The following is a 17917-nucleotide window of genomic DNA, read 5'->3' on the forward strand; positions in this document are numbered from 1 at the left end:
GTCATTTGAAATTTCAAATTATCCTTTAATTTCTGTTCTTGTTGCTGTAAGTATTAATAAAATTATTTTCTTCTATTTTTTAGAGATATTTTTGTCATATATTAGAAATAAAATTATAACACTGCATTATTAATGTTTACATTAAATCTAACTTATAACTTGTTTGTTTTTTTTTTTTTTTTCATGTCGAATAGAGAAGAGGAAAAAAATAAAATTCAATCATGAAGATCATATATATGATGATGTTCGTATTTGCTCTTTTGGTTGCAAGTGCAAGCGCAAGTAAATAAATATATAAATATACATGTACATTAGGGTGTTTCAAAAAATAACAAAATTTTTTTTTCTTCTCGGAACCAGGCTCAAAAATTTAATTGAGGTATAAAAATACGCCTGTGAAAATTAGAGTTCTTAATATTAACATTAAGGGGTTCCACATTGCACTTTCCTATTTTCCATAAGAATAATATGGAAAAAATTTTTTTGGCGTCTTCTGATTTTTAAAACTAGCTAACGATGGGCTGTAGGGAAAATCTGCGAACATAATTTTGTAGAGAATTGAATGCTCTACAAAAAAAGTCTCCTATCATTTTTCGATAAATCCATCTGCTCAAAAGTTATTGGAGCTTGAACTCAAATTTATAGTAAATTTTGAGATTTTTCACTTTTCCGGCGAAACTATCAGACTTATCACAAAATGTCACGGAATCTCTTTTGTAGACAATTTTATTCCTTACAAATTTTCTCACATAAAGTTTTTTGGAATTCCGAATTGGTTTCTAGTTATTTCCATTTTAATACCAAACTCTCAAAAAAAGGAGTGTTTTGATAAATTTCAGAAGATTAACATTAAAATGGAAATAACTAGAAGCCAATTCGGAATTCTAAAAAACTTTATGAGAGAAAATTTGTAAGGAATAAAATTGTCTACAAAAGAGATTCTGTGACATTTTGTGATAAGTCTGATAGTTTCGCCGGAAAAGTGAAAAATCTCAAAATTTACTATAAATTTGACTTCAAACTTCAATAACTTTTGAACAGATGGATTTATCGAAAAATGATAAGAGACTTTTTTTGTAGAGCATTTAATTCTCTACAAAATTATGCTAGTAGATTTTTCCTACAGCGCACCGTTAGCTAGTTATAAAAATCAGAAGACGGCAAACAAATTTTTTCCGTTTTATTCTTATGGAAAATAGGAAAGTGCGATGCGGAACCCCTTAATGCTAATATTAAGAACTCTAATTTTCACAGGCGTATTTTTATATCTAAATTAAACTTTTGAACCTGGTTCTGAGAAGAAAATAAAATTTTGTTATTTTTTGAAACACCCTAATGTACATTTATGTAGAAATGAAGTTGTCACGTTTATGATATTTGAATATTATCAGTAGTATCCCACTGTACCTCATTATTATAATAACGAGTATCAAAAATTATGAGGACAATTAAATAATTTTTGAAATTACAAATTTTTTACACAAAAAACTATCTTAGTTTGAGTTGAAAAGTTAAATGTTAATTATAGAACACAATAAGAATAAAAATTTTTTATGGAAATTCCTTGTTAAAAAATTTTTTTTTTTACAAATTTTTGAAATCAAAAATTCATTTTCATGCAGTTGGACTGATTAGCCAGCATTTAAACTAGTTGATCAATTTTTGAATTTTTATGAAAATTCTAAATTGTTTTTGATCTAAAGATAATCAAAAACAGACTAAAAAAAATTAATACGCAGAAAAAGTCTAATTTTGGTCTGGATTGAATAAAAATACCCGGGTTGGAAAATTTGATCGGTTTTAAATGGAATGAAAATTTAAATTAATTTTTTTTTATTTCACTTCTTATTTTTATTTAACTAACGAGGGAAATTTAATCAAATTTTGCACAAACTATTCCTCATTTAGACTATTTCCAGGCTTGTTTTCAATAATTTTTAGTCTAGTTTCGATCGCCTGTAGGTCAAAATCAGACTTTTTCTCTAAATATTTTGCCTGCTTTTGTTTTCATTCAAACCAAAATTAGAATTTTTCTGCGTATTATTTTTTTTCAGCCTGCTTTTGATTATCTTTAGATCAAAAACAGCTTAGAATTTTCATAAAAATTCAAAAATAGATCAACTTCAAATACAGACCAAAAGTAGTCCAGTTACACTAAAATCAGATCTAATTTTTGACCCTGATTATTATTTAATACAAAAATAGTTTAATGAAAAATTATAAAATTAATTTATTTTTCTTTCTCAATTTATACATTATTGAATATATATTTATTTTCATAGCAAAACCATCACCGGTAAAACGAGGGGCTGGAAATGGTAATTTTTTTATTTATTAAGAAATAATAAAATTTTTTAAATATTAACAAAATAAAATTTTTGCAGCTCCAGCACATTGATTTTCATAACCTGGAGATCATCATAGAAGATCTACTAAAAAGTAGTATGATGTTAAATAAAACTGATAAATAATATGCAAAAATCAGTCCAATAAAAAAAAAAACTTAAAAATTGTGTCATTTATTTTTGAATCACCCAAAATTTATAAAACATGAATCTTTTAAATTTTTCCACTTTTTCTTAATTTATAAGTTAATTAAGTAATACTAAATTTTTATTAGAATACAGTATCATCATATATTTTGTATAATCTATTGAAAAGTTGTCCCGAGATGGCTCGGGCTCACGACTCAGACGGCATAAAGTGCCAAGGGGACGGAAATAAAAAATAAAAAAAGCGCAAAGACCAGGAATGAGACACGACGTACGTGTATTTGCTTTTATTTAAATTGTAAGTTAGAGGACTACTGCGACGTCTAGTTCTTTGACTGGGTGCTTTTAGCTTATGGAAAAAATGTTTGCGCTAAATGGTTCGATCCCATATGGAAATGAGTCTTGACAACTTATTTGACTTCAAAGTTCGTTTCTTCTTCTTCTTCTTCTTCTTCATACTTTTAGCTTTCACCCCCCCCCCTCCTTTCTTTCCGCGACTTTCTACCGACATCGTATGACTTCGATCTCTACGTGACGTCAGACCGGAAACTAGTATGTAGATGAGCTCCACCCTTCTGAATTATAATCGAGTAAAGTTGGCAATTCTATTGATAATATTTCGAAAATTATTATCATTTTTTTTTTTCATACTTTTCAGACTTACATCTTTCTTAATTCAAAAAGAAGTAAATTAAGAAATTCAATCTACAACTGTCACACACATGAACTTCCACGTCATGTTTTAAACCCACTTTAAATATAAAACTTGTTGAGAAATAAAATTTCTAACTAAACAACTTTTATTTCAATAAGATGTCAGCAGAACTATGACGAAATAAATGAGATTGTAAATGATATGAGTAATAATGAGGTTATCACAAATGAACACATGTGGCACCCTTTCGACATTGAGCATAATTTAACACGATACATTGGGGTTGTGCTAACTTGGTTAACCAAACCTCAAACATAAGATACCTCTCTCTCTTTCTCTCTGAGAATATCCAAGTCTTGAACGTAGACTGAACTAAGTCTTGCTCCAGTGCTTTCATTAACACGTTCGCTAATTAATCGCCGAATTATCATAATCAGACCACAATAATAATTAATTGCTCGTAAGCAATCAAAACATTGCCCGAAATGAAGAAAATTTCGGATCAAGCCATTTGCATATTGGTTAAAAAAAAGCCGTAATCTTGATCTAATGTATAGAGTACTGACAGAAGGGCAAAGGGTTAGAGGATACTCAGGCCTGTAATCATGCGTCTTGATTAGTAACGCAGCTCAGTGATCATCGAGGACCCTCTAATATATCTCCATTTGGACCTTAAGCTGACATCCAACCAAAATTATTCAATTCTGGGTTTAAAGCTTTTAAGGCAGAGTATCATTCCGTCTTATACTTATACTCATCCTCATCTTCATCTTAATTTGGAATTATAGAATACACTCTAAATAGGACTATAAAGGACCGGTTGGATCTGTAGATCGTAATAGCGTCGTCTTGTCTTTCCTCTGGCAGTTAGTAATGTAAGACAACTCTGAAGATTAGGTAAATCGATGGAGACTTGGGTCTGCAGTTAAAGGTTCGGGTCAATGGCGTGTAAGAGACGGAAGGAGCTCTGCATTGCTCGGCTCACCCAGAAATGCTCACCAGTGGGCGAAGAGAATAACCAAGTTAACTCCTCCATTTGGGTTACAGATGGATAGATAGATAACAGGGTGGACTGATACAATTAGATGTGATCTTAACGCCATAATTCACGGCTAATCTCAGCCAGAGTGAGATGGAATGAGAATAAGGCTGGTTCACTTCGTGGAGGACTGGTTTGAGTTAGAGGGTTGTCGAGCTACTCCTCGGTTGGGACAGCTTCCTCTGGCCTTCCGGCCAAGGCGCGAGTTACTTCATTATTCATCCCATTCTAAGGCATGCTACGTTATCTTCCCGACCTCTTCTCTTCCTACTTCTGCTTCAGCTAAATCTATATGAACTTACTATACATCTATATATATATATTTAACTATACCGAGCCATCATGAATGCCCACGGTCCAGAAATAGCTCGCGAATTCAAAACTAGAGACCGTGTTAATCCAACGATCCACAGCAACCGAACACTGCCAACTATGGATACCCGAATTCCGGTCCGTTCATCTGTAAAATTGACTAGGTCTACGAAATTTCGATGCTCTATGTCTACACACTATTAGAATAACCTCTGGGCATTTATGGATTATGTGAATTCATGACATTGCCTTTATTAATATCGTAAAAAATATTTATGTTTAAAATTTACATGGCGACCATGAAAAAACGCAATCATAGTTATAATCATCATTATATTACTCTTCTTCCATTGTTTTTTTTTTTTTTTTTTTTTTTTTTTTTAATAATACCAATGGATAAAAAGTTTGACGCGGTGGGGTCTGTTACGTCTTATTATTGAGTTGGTTTATATACTTGCATTTTACGAGGCCACTAAACTCACGGGATGAAGCTAAACTGTCTTTCCCCTTGATAGTATTCGGCTTAAAAATAAAATCGTGGAATCCCTAAGATACTCAAAGTCAAGTAAATATTATATCTTGCTCTGCCTTATGTTGTCTCCGAACCCCAATTCATTGCATTTCTTAAGTACATATATATATATACTATTTGTTATGATAAATATTTTGTTTCTGGTATCGATAATTTGTTGTTTCTTTTTATTGGGGAAATATTAGTTGTCGTATTAGATGCGGGCCATTTGGTTGAGCCGGGGCCCAATTTGACCCGCGGTCGGATTCGATGGCTCGGAAAAACGTTGGATGTTTCTGACCCATTTACCCAAATACTTACGACTGTCTTCAATATAAAGAGGGTTCAAATTATGACAATAATTTGTGTTATTGATGGAAATATTTCATTATATGGTAGTTATTGTCTTAGAAAAAAATACTTGGTCAGCTAAAAGATGACAAGTTTTCAAATCAAGGGCGAATGATCAAAAGTGAGTTGACTTCAAAAGCAGTAGGCAAGTCTTGTGATTTTCAAAGCATGTTTTATCTACCTGTGGCTCCATTTAACCCTCTCTTATGAACAACGCGGTCTTTCTCTTTGGAGGTACTTGCTCTTTCTGTACCCTCATCTTTGTCGTAGCTAACGACACAATATCCTCAAGCACACACGTTCTTCTGTATCATCAACGTAGGCTTTGTGCTATCAGCTTGCTGCGTCTGATTATGCTATCATCTGAAGATATGTGGGGTATGAGTGACAAGTCATTAGTGGGCTTCTTTTACGTAATGAAACCAGATGTCAAAAGTACAGCATCAAATATAACTTTGTTATTCAGAATGTAATTTTGGTGAAATAAATTTTTCTATTTTTTAAGATTTTTAGTTGTTAATAAAATTGAACTAAAATTTGAGTTGATAATCAAGACTCAAATATGTCATACTTAAAATATTTATATTAACCCTCCAAAAATATTATTTTTGTTCAATTAAAGTAAGAATCGGCGAGAATTTTTAAAAAACAGGTCAATAATAAATTATCTCGAAAAAAAAAAAAAATAACAAAGAAATATGATTTCTTCCATCAACTATTCAAGTGAATTTCTTTTCCGTATCGCAAAAAATAACTGCATGTATGTGAGCTAATCTACAGTAGGAGATCCGAATTACGGTGAATTACCTAATTTTACCGCAAAATATCGTAATTTACTGCAAATTCACCACATTTTACGGTAATTTAGATATAATACAGCATTTTAGGTAAAATATCGCACTTACTGTTGAATATCGCAGTATATCCGCAAATTTTACGGCAAACTGCCGCAATTTTATCATAAACTACCAGATTTTACGATAGTTCTTCTGAATACTGTAAATTACGGTATTCAACGGTAATTTACCGTAATTCGGATTCGCTAGAGTAGTTTGATATTGCTAAAAAATACATAAACTACATAACGTTACCACTTAATGGCCCAATGGATAGAAGCTAGTCTGTCTAGAAGCCCGAGGAACCAGCGTTCGAAACCTAACCTCGAAAATAAACTTGACTGATCTAATAGGGATCTACTTATACGGTAACTGATTAACTTTTTTAACCCTATTCTTACAACTAAAAATCCGTAATACAAATCCCGCAAAATACTGAAGTTAACTTAACAAAAAGACAATGATTTTTACTACGACTATTACGAAACAAAAAAAAAAATTCCAAGCATTAAATTAAATAAAAACAATTTTTTTTTGTTCGTAAGTAAAATCTCTTGAGTAAAATAACTAGTATAAATTAAGTAAAGAAAAGTGTCTGAACAAGTGGGTACTCATTCTCTTGTAGGTTTTCCCTTGGTCCGACAAGCGCGTCGAGCGTCAAGATTTCCCTTAGACACCTCGAGCTCACAACCCTAGTCCTCGTTTCCTCAGCTTCTCACCGTAGTTCCTTTTCACTCTTTAACTCAGTTCGAGTCGAGCTTTACTTTAACTCTGTGGCAGAGAAAAGAGTGGCAAAGAGACCAAGTGACTTCCTTAAAGTGCATTCAGTAGAAGAGAAAGGAAATAAAAAAAAAATGTTTAAAGTAAGAGATAAATCGGCGACTTCTCTCGTCTAAGAGAGAAAGTGTTACTATTCCTTTATTTATATCCCCTTAACCACGGCACCTTGCCCAAACCCTCTTTTCCTTAAACACCACCACTAGTACCAACGCATTCTTCAGCTTCTCGCCTACGCAAGAAAGACTACAGCAAAGACTATCAAAGCTCTTTCTTTCGTCTTGAGACAATGATATCACAAAAGTGAGAGGAAGAGTAGAGAAGACTTTAACTTGAGAGAAAAGATCTAGCTACGCTTTACAACCCCCAGCGGACTTCTCACCAGCCAGTTACCGCAGTACAACCTACCGCACAAAATTAATATCATAAATAATATTGTAAAAATATAACCACACCTAAGAATATAATACTCTACCAGGAGTAAGAAGTTTTATTTATACAAAGAAGATTTGCTAAAAAAACAAATTTAATTATATACGCAAGATATTTTTTAAATATATTATTTTATGTCTGTTCATAATAGAAACGATTGTAAGATTGATGATAGGCAACAAAATTTTAAACGAAGAATTTATTCGAGGAGAATTACATGAAATTGAGGAGACGGAATATTTTTGAAAAATTTTTTTAAGGTGGGTAAAACGGACCACTTGATCTATTCAAAAATTTTAGAATATTTACAGACACGGACATAGTCTTGAAAATATACAAAATAGATTCCTACACTGTAAAAAGAGGGCTGTTAAAAATGGACACTACGTGGTGTTAAAATGAAATTACACTGGTGTAGGCGGTGTTAAGATACCGGTATTAAATCGGTTTAAAAAAAATCCACGCATGGAAATCAGAAAAAAAAATGTATTACATGTAAAAAAATATATTAATAACTTCTCTTTTACTCGAAAATTCAAAATTTTCCTATGGCGGGAAATTTAAAAAATAAATAAATAAATAGTAAAATTATAGATTAGTATCGAGACTTATTTTTCTATCATAATTTTTTATAATTATAAAATTGACATAAATATGTTTAGGTATGTAAAGTGATATTTCGAGACAAATTACTATAATTATTTAATATTTAAATTAAGTAAATTGAATACATTTTAAATGTTGAAGTAATGTTTTTTTCCTTCAATTATAGATAAAGAATTATGTACGACGCGTCTGCTGCGACATATTTCGATATCAGCTTATGATATTATTATCATAGTCCAATTATGGCAACGGACAAAATTATCATGAAAATGGAAATTTTCCAGAGCATACAACGTAACCAAGTGACAAGGTTTGCTAAACTGACGTGGTCAGAAAAAGTTATCAATATAATTGCAATGGCCTTAAAACGCGTGAGTATATAAACACGTTAAGTGATACCTCAAATTATTAATTTTTTTTTTCTTTGCTGTGAGATAAGTTGATAATTAATTTTTTTCCTATCTAATATTTTTATTCATTATTATACTTTGTTCTACAAAAAAAATATTTTATGTATGCTATAAAATTTTTGTTTCTTCGATGAAACAATGGGGTACTTGTGAAAAATTAAAAATTTTTATTTTTTTTCTATTTATTTAACAGCAAATATTAAAGAAGAATTAATCAAAACCAAACAATCATGAAGATTTATTTGATGATGTTTGCAATTACTCTGTTGGTCGCTAGTGTGACCGCAGGTAAATAAGATAATTTTATTTTGAATATTAACTAAGCAGAATGTTAACAAAATTTATTGAAAAAATAATTCGGAAGATTTAAAAAATTAGGCGAAAATTTTTCATAATATGAATTTTTTAAAAATAACGATTTTTCTGTTAAAAAAAAAAAAAAAAATCTGCTTGCGTTAAATTGATGACTTGATAAATCCATTTACTTACAACAAAATTAAAGAGATCATTAATATTTTAACTGAAGGTGTGTACTAAAAAAAAAAAATTTAATTCAAATTTGACAGCGAAAAATTTTAAGGTTGACCTGTAAGTCAATAGGGTATTCCAGATTTTTTTTTGTATTTTATAATGAATAGTATCAATATTTGGACAAGAATTTGAGTAATTTCAATAGTTTTTTTAATCAAGATGTACAAATGACACGGGGACTTCATGAGAGTAATTTTGTTTTTTATATTTATTGATAAACATCCGAAAATTATGAAAATATCAACAAAACTAATGATAATTTATTTATTTATTTTTTTCATTCATAATGAAGACATGGAGAAGCGATCACCGCAAGAAGGTAATTTTTTTTTGGATTTGTATGACATTTAATGAAAAAGAACAAGAGTTAAATGCTATGAATTAAAATTTTTTTTATATTCCATAAAGGAGGCCCTCCACCACCACCATCAAAGGGTAATTTATTTTTTTTTATATTTTTTAATGAAAATCCAAATATTTAATAAAATTATTTTTTCAATAAAAACCTAGGCATGAAGCGTTCAGCTCAAGAAGGTAATTTTTTTTATGACAATTGACAGAAACCAGCAAGCGTTGAATATTATGAATGAAAATCATTTTAATGTTCCATAAAGGTATGGGACCTCCACCCCCACCACAGGGTAATTTTTTCTTTTTATATATTCTTTAATGAAAATCCAAACATTTAATAAAATTCATTTTATCATTTCCTTCCACTGAAACCCAAGATATGACACGTTAAGCCAGTGAAGGTAATTTTTATTTTTTTTGTGACTATTAGTAAACAATAGCAAGAGTTGAATATAAATGAGATTTCTTTTTTTTTAAGATTCATATTAGAAACACGGGGCCACTACCTTTACTTCCAAAGGATAATTTGTTGATTAATATGGATTTTTTTAAAAATCAAAAAATTTAATGAAATAAAAATCTATCATTTTTTTCAACAAATTTAAAGATATGAAATTATCTCTCAACATTATAGTATACAAAATATATGTTTCAAAATTTAATAACAAAGAATAAGATTCAGTTTCAAAATTAATTATATTTATTTCATCAACTGAAGTTCAATAGATTTTCAAAAAATATTTTTTTAGGTTCCTAAATTTGCTGCATATAACATAATGTATTTCATCGATTAATAAATATCTCGATATTAATCTAATAAAAAAATGTCATAAATTATTTTATTCGTTTTAATTTATTCAAATTTATTTTTGGTAGCGATGGGGTAGGGGGGGTGATTAATTGTGAGCTTTTATTAAAAATTAGTTATATAAAAATAATTAATAAATGTCGCATTGTAATAGTAATTTCGATACCCGAGTAAAAGGTGAACGCGAATGTTAGTAAGCGGTCTGTAAGCTGTGGAAAATACCGCGCTCCGAATTTTCCCTCGAGATGATAACGGCAAAGAGGTTGAGGTCAACTGGTAGAGGGGCCGAGAAAGAGGGAATTCACTGTACAGACTAGTGCGGTAGTAGTAAAAGCAAGTGCAACGCTAATGGTATACCGCAAAACCAACAAACGATATGCGTGAGGTGCTATCAACCATGATATACACCAAAATCGTTATAACCAATCCGAGACCTGATTACTTAGCACACAAAATATTTAATCTCCATCTAAAGTTTTTGTTTAATTTCTCTCTACTTCTGACCATCTATTTTATCACGAATATTCAAATTATTTCATGTGTATCTAGAATATAAATAAATAAATGTGCTAACAATTTTCTGATGAAATTCTGACATTTATTTATGGTCCACTATTTGAGATAAAATATCTGATATTAAATTTCATATACTCTACGAAAATAGTATTCATTTAAAATAAATAAATTATGCAATTTATTTATTATTTTTTTTTTTTTTCAAAATTCTAATTTATGGCAAATAAATTTGATAAAAATAAAAGTAAAAAATTTTTGGTGTAAAAAATGGTCCCCGAGGACTTTAAAGTCTGCTTGGTGTGAATTGGGGTGTGAAATTTTCTTGGTGTTATTCTGCGTCCATTAAAATTTTAAAATAAAAAATTAAGGACAAAGTGAGCCCTTAAAAAAATTTTGGATTTGATATCTTTTCTTCTTTACACGTGTGAAATTTTATTTTATTCAGCTCTTCATTACGCATTTTGGTATTATAGAAACGACAATAAAATCATAAGGCAACTTCTTAATGCTGGTATTGATATTAATTTAAAAAATATTAGAGGTAATATAGCATATTGGTTAAAACCTTTTGATCGTGACTATGCAAAAAAAGTTATTGACGCATATACAGAACATATTGCGAAATTGAGTGCGGCGAATTTTTATGTCAATGAAGAAAATTTAGCAATAGTAAATCGTGAAATATTTGGTGAATTACGCGAGCAGTGCGTAAGCGAAATTGAAAAAATGAAGATAACATATGTTGATAAAAGTAATGTTACATTTCATCGTATTTTTTATAGTAAATGTGGACACAAGTTAGCTGTAAGTTTAAAACGTGTTAGTGATCGTACTATTTTACCTTGCAACATTCAATCTATTTTTCCGCTATATGCTGGAATGATAATTTATCGTTTGAAAAGAGCATTAGAAAGAAGAAAATTGCTATTCGATGCTATTAAATTAACTAATTTTTTCAATGAAATGGAACTTCCAAATACTTTTATGAGAGATATTTTTAAATTTTTAACTAATCGAGATTTGAAAAAATTACAATGAAATATTTATATGAATATTTTTAATTAGTATTATTTAGTTCGTAATAAATCAGTAGTTATTATTAAGTAATTTTAATTATTATTATTATTATTATTATTTATAGACGAGAGAACTATGTAAATGGACACGACTACATGGTACCTAGCAACATTTACGATCTTTTATTTATTTTATATTTAGTAAATAAGGTTATGACTCAATAAATAACTCAAGTTACTTTAAATATATGTAGAAATTTAATAAGTCTATTGAAATAATTAAAATACTGCTCATAATGAAATATCATTTTTTGATAAAAGATAAAGAATAATTTTAAAAATTTGAATATTTAGTAATAAACAATTTATTTACTTGGTTTGTTTACTTCGTTGTCTTATATATATTTACTGAACTGTAATGACAGCTATTGAAGCATGGGACTGAGTAGCATTCTACATAGCCCTGATTCCCATGCTAGATAGCGATTTTTACCATTTTACTTGCTTCAATGTAACATAGTTATTATTACCAGAAAAATGCTAATCAATCCTATTCTACATCATTATTTACCATTTTACAAAAAATTAGTCTTGTTACTATGTAGAATGCTAATCATTACTATTCTTTTCTCTCCGTGCCCAAAGAAATAAAATTCGAAAAATTCTAAAATTTATACTTCAATCGTTAACGTTTTACTAAAAAGTAATTTTGTGCATTTTACAAAAAAAAAAAAAAAAAAAAAAAAAAAAAATGATTAACTAGTAAATTTTTTTAACATTAAGTACTGACTTAAATTGAACTAATTAACCATTAACACTAAATACGCGAATTTAATTAATATCAGTTAGAAAGTGTACATAAGCCTGAGGCTAAAATATTTCTATATGTTAAATCTTCGTGTTTTAACATAAATATATATATATATATATATATATATATATATTGGTTATAGGCTAGGTTATATATATATATTTAATACCATGAGGATTGAAGCACTTAGACTTGTGACTTGGATTTTCGCCTGAGGACAGCCGTGTATGACTTTTCGGTTGGCTGGAGATTGCAATTAACGTCTCCAGTCTCCAATGGTAGTGGTGGTGGTGGCGGTTAACGACTGTAGACTGCGGTGTAGAGGTAAAATCGAATATTCTGTGGTTAGAACGGACGTTAAAACGGTCGTGGCCGCAACAGACCGTGAGACGTTTGAGCCCGTATCATCGAACGGGTTTAGCTTCTTGGTGATAGTGAATAGTCGGACTAGTCTCAGTCTATACTATTTGGCATCACAGCCAGCCAGTAGAGCCAGTGGATCAGATGCAAAGAGAGCAAGACAGTGGTGCGGTCACTCACGCAGTTTCTCCAAACTCAGACAGCCTTTGGTGATTAACGAAAGGTCACCCGATGATGCTCCTCCTTACACTCCTCCAGTAAGCTCCCTTACATTAGATACCCTTTAACTATCTTCAAACGGAGGGAAATGTATATTCGGGCAGATGCTCAGCATCCTCACCGTGAAATTGGCTACGGCGCGTAGCTTGATTGACCTGCTATGAATTACTCGACCCTTTCATAATCACTCATACAAATCAATTATCAACTGCGGCTTTTATTAAATTTATGAGTGTTAAGTTTATTTGAATAATTAATATTTTAGCGAAGTACATTTTTTAAATTAAATTTTTTTTTGCATGCCTCAAACGCGAAGTGGAAAGATTGTCCTTTATAACCGACTTGTCAAAGTAACGTCATTTCTTCACACTATAAACTGTGAATATTATTTTTACAAAGCGGGAACACTAATGAATAAGCCTGATACTTTTTTTAAATTATATGATACATATTAATATAAAAAAAAATTTATCATGGATGTACATTAGTCTGTGGTTTAAAAAAGTCATGGTACGGAATTTCGAGAACGACTTTTTTTTTTTTACAATTTTCAGAATTATGCAGAGGTTACGTTCAAAAATCCCTCAATCCTTCTCTTTTTTTTCATAATAAATCATTTCTGTTAAAACCGGAAATTTTACGTTTTAACAGAATTTTTTTCGTTGACTTTTTTCGTTAACTTTTATTACCGAATATTCCGGAGAAGGTGGGGCAAAATGGACGCTTGAGAAATGAGGGCTTATATGTAATATACATGTCAGCCCATTTTGCCCCCTTTCCCTATATTACCATGAAAAATTTAGAAAAAAAAAAAACGCGGGTAATTCAAATTTTTTTGAAATTTAACTTTTCAAATCATAACATCAGCGTTCGAGGCGTGCACTTTTGGGTTTTTGAAATTTTTTCTTTTCTTTTTTTTTTGTTTTTATTTTTTTTTTTTAAAACTAAATAATTAATAATAAATAATAATTATTGTTATTATTGAAAACTTTTTTCGTAAAAATATTAATTAACTCAAAAAAAAATTAATGAAAGACTTTTTGTTATTATTTTTGCATACAAGTTTAAATGACACTTGAAAAACATGTTAGTGAATATAACTTCCGGTCGAGTGTCGTTCCATCGAGCCCGGACTGATTTCCGATTTGGACTTTCTATTATAAAAATTGACCCTCTCAACCTTCACCCCAAACTTCCTACATCACAATCAAAAAATCCGCTGTCCCTAATTAAAATATCGAATTTCATTGTCCAGCAAACGGAAGCCCAGCGGGCGATGTTGTCTGATCAAAATTTTCTTCATTCCTATCCAGCATTCAGTGTCCGTCAGAAAGTTTATCGTCTCATCAATATTGCGATCTTATATAAAGATTTAAAAAAAAAATTAAAAGACAGTTTTACCGTAACAGAAATGAGTCACAGTAAACAGAGGGCGGGTAGTAAAGATAGATCGAGGGGTTTTGATTTTCCGGCGGACATCCGTTTAAAACGAGGGAGTTTATAAAGTTAAAAAATGACCCTCTCTTACCACCTGATAAATATCTTAATGGCCGACATGCTGCCACCCAGAACCTATAAACCGTAGCCTGCTTGTAAAAAACTAAATTCGAGTCTTAGGGGTCTCCTGGGAAAAAGGGAGTGAGTTAACATTTAGAAAAGTAAAACCCGTAGGTTACGTTTAAATGATAACGAGTAATTATGGGGATTAATCTTAAGCCTCGTAAAGTCCACCACTTGTAGAGTCCATTTTTTTTTACTTTCCGAGCCCCGATTCGAGTAATTTTATTTCTGACAATGGCCATTAGATCTCAATCTTATCGAAACAATTTTTCCGAGGTACCAAAAACACTGGGCTGAGAAATTGGACTCAGGGTCGGAAGTAAAAGACCAAAAGGAAATAAAAAGGAAGGAAAGGGGTTGGACTGGCATATATGTAACGTATGTAGAAGCGTATAACGTTGGAAGCTACAGGTGTCAGCGAGTGGTATATTTTTCAGAGGGGAGAAACGTGAACGAGTGAAAACGAGTGAGTATATAGAGGGTTAAGGGGGTGGTAGTGATGGTGATGCCAGTGAGGCCACGAGTGCCGGCACGCACGTTGAATCTGCTAAACGTTCTCACTCGTGCGTGAAATGCCTCGCTATCACTGTTTTTATTTCGGCTCGTCAGTTAAATTATATTCACTGATCCCTTTTTATCTTTATTATTTTTTTACTACTGTCTATTCATATACAGACATCAAAAAATAAAATCGATCAACTTCATCTACATACTGACTATTCATGAATACAAAATTGTGTTACACAAGAGCTGATTGTTTTCTGATGAAAAAAATCAAATATTGATATTTCGTAGCACCATTTTTTTTTCTTTCAAGTCCCCGTTTTTTTTGGGTACAATGAAGGATATTTTCTCCTGGTTTGCAACCAGTGATCCAATCCACCGAAGATTAACGAGCCTCCAAGTGTAACAAGTTCAGCGATAGGAATAGAAATAGGGAAGGAAAGGAGCCAGAATATTAGATACAGACAAGAGGTTTTGCAGCCGCAAGACGCCATGACAGTCTCCGCCTTGTGGTCTAACGGTCTAACCCTTTCGTACCCTATTCGCATTAACGCAATTATGAATTTGTCGCGTTGGGTATGTGACAATACAAGATGTCGCAGCTTGTCTCTGTCTTACTCTATACATTTATAATTTATATATAAATCCACATTTCTCAGTGTATATATTCTAAGGAAGAAAGGGAAATCGTTTTGTGGGAAACCACAGGCGACTGCTGCGACAGTCCTGGGCTTCAGCACCTTCGTGTGCACCCGGGGCGGGAAAATCAATCGACCTAACGACGCCGACAGGTCAGTCTCCCTTTGCTTATACACAAACACTTAGATTTAAACATACCTATGGCGGAATAGTTGTATAGGTGTAGTAGAAGAGACTTACACTTGCACTTACCCTTAGAAGCTTTGGTTCGATCCCATGACCTGTACAAAACGGGCAAACCCAACATGATGCTTTAACTTACTTGCATTGGTTGCCGAGGGTTATAAGGTCCTCGAAAGGATTCCGAGGCTGTATAAGCGCCAGTGTTGCCGTGTATTACCACCGTCCGAGACTGAGTGCCTAGTCAGCCCTTAATAACGTAAGAGCTGGACTCTCTCTAGCAAACAACCTAACGTAACCTATGGTAACCACTGGAAAAGCTCATATACCATTGGGACGACCCTCGTTCCTATTATCGCTAACTAATAAGGGACCTAATTGAAATGTCGGGCTTTTGTTTTCCACTGAAAATCTTCATTTTCATATACTCTGTTACTAAGACTAATTTATATGAAGTTAAATTTACTTTTAAAATTTTAAGAAATTGTAAGAAAAGAGTTTAATTTATTATTTAATTTTAAATAAATCAAATAATTGATTGATTGGTTTTAGAAAATTCCACGACCAAATAGTAAAAATATAAATTAAAAAAAAAAATTATGAGAGAAATATAGTAAAATTTATAATTAATTATTATAATGGTTTTTTTTTTTTTTTACTATAGTCATTTTATAATGGAGAGGGGGCGTAATGGGCTCATGGGGGCAAAATAGGCCTCCAAAATTTTTGTTCAATTTAAATGGTTCGAGAATAAAGAATCACTGCAAAGTATTTGAAATTGTGGTTTACTTTTAACTTGTCTGAATAATAAAATTTTCTCAGCAATTATATACTCAGTTGAGAATATCCTAGTTTTCTCCCTTGAAGTGTAATATACTATTAAGATGAAGTAAAATAATAATCAAATTTTAGTAAATTTATTGAAGGGCCCGTTTTGCACCAAATTTGAATTTTTTATTTTGGTGCATTGATTACAAATACATGGTAGAAGATCAAAAAAACGAAAAGAGGTAAAAAAATCAAAGATTAAAATTTTTATTTGGATGACCCATTTTGCCCCAAATTTCAAAATTTTTAATTTTCAACAGACGCAGCATATTGAAACAAAAAACATGATGGCTAGAAAGAAGTAAAGCCTTTTTTTTAAGGAGTCCATTTTGCCCCCTTTAACTATAAGTAAAATTACATTTTAAACTGTGAAATTAGCAGCTTAAAATTTTATTAATTTCATAACTACTAAAAATTTCTAAAATTATAGTTAAAGTTTTAATGTTTTAAGATTTTTGTCCCGAATTAAAAATCGATTTTTTCAAAAAGGAATAAAAGTTCCTTGAGAATTTTTAAGCTCAAAAAGTTCAATAATTTGACTAGTTTCAAAAGTTAAGCCCTAAATTAATTTATGATATTTATTCAAGTTCATAAACCATAAGGTAAATGTTAGTTCGTAAGCAGGTGGTCATATTTCATGGGAATCGAATTCTATTCCCAGCGCTTATTAATTTTTGAAAACTGTTATACAAGTAATATTGCGCTACTCCAAGTGAGCATGAACCCCCGCCCCCTTAGACTTTTATGTGTTCGTACAAAAATATAACGCGAATAATATTGTGTTACAAAGTATGAGCAATTGTGCAACTTTGTATACGTATACCTGTAAGTATAACTTACAGGTGACAGACAAACATATGGCAAACAGGGGACTAAATTTGTCCATGAAAGCATCATGTAAATAATAAATAAATTCACTTACCTTGTCGGTGATCGCTGGGACAGATCGATCTTGTCAAAGTCGCTTGTTGGAATTGGTGATGAGGCAGGGTCGCCTGCCGATTTTTACTCAGGTACAACTGCAACAAACAATTACAATCATTTATTGAAAAAATATTTTAAAATATATAGTCGACTACCCGTCATAAGCCTGCCCATAACCCCCCCCCCCCTTAATCGGCAATCACTGAGTCCAAGAAGTTTTCCCTACATCAACTTCTTTTAATTTCGTAG

General features: G+C 31.3%; 3 long non-coding RNA genes across 3 annotated transcripts in view; 2 read left to right on the forward strand and 1 right to left on the reverse strand.

Moving 5' to 3' along the window:
* LOC106694180 (uncharacterized) lies at positions 1 to 2503 on the forward strand. Its single transcript, XR_008403318.1, has 4 exons — positions 1 to 46; positions 195 to 282; positions 2283 to 2318; positions 2385 to 2503. It is a non-coding gene; the product is annotated as an uncharacterized LOC106694180 (long non-coding RNA).
* A 5931-nt stretch (positions 2504 to 8434) lies between these two features.
* LOC128669027 (uncharacterized) lies at positions 8435 to 9921 on the forward strand. The gene is made up of 9 exons (XR_008404584.1): positions 8435 to 8524; positions 8615 to 8709; positions 9112 to 9141; positions 9245 to 9271; positions 9361 to 9387; positions 9463 to 9486; positions 9567 to 9593; positions 9681 to 9704; positions 9782 to 9921. It is a non-coding gene; the product is annotated as an uncharacterized LOC128669027 (long non-coding RNA).
* Positions 9922 to 17706: 7785 nt separating this feature from the next.
* The window catches only part of LOC128669050 (uncharacterized), a 149799-nt gene continuing 149588 nt past the window's right edge, over positions 17707 to 17917 (reverse strand). Inside the window, exon 4 of the long non-coding RNA XR_008404598.1 lies at positions 17707 to 17763. This is a non-coding gene — a long non-coding RNA (uncharacterized LOC128669050). The remainder of the gene's footprint in view (positions 17764 to 17917) is intronic.

This window comes from Microplitis demolitor, chromosome 2 (genome assembly GCF_026212275.2).
Source record: "Microplitis demolitor isolate Queensland-Clemson2020A chromosome 2, iyMicDemo2.1a, whole genome shotgun sequence".
NCBI classification, from domain to species: domain Eukaryota; kingdom Metazoa; phylum Arthropoda; class Insecta; order Hymenoptera; family Braconidae; genus Microplitis; species Microplitis demolitor.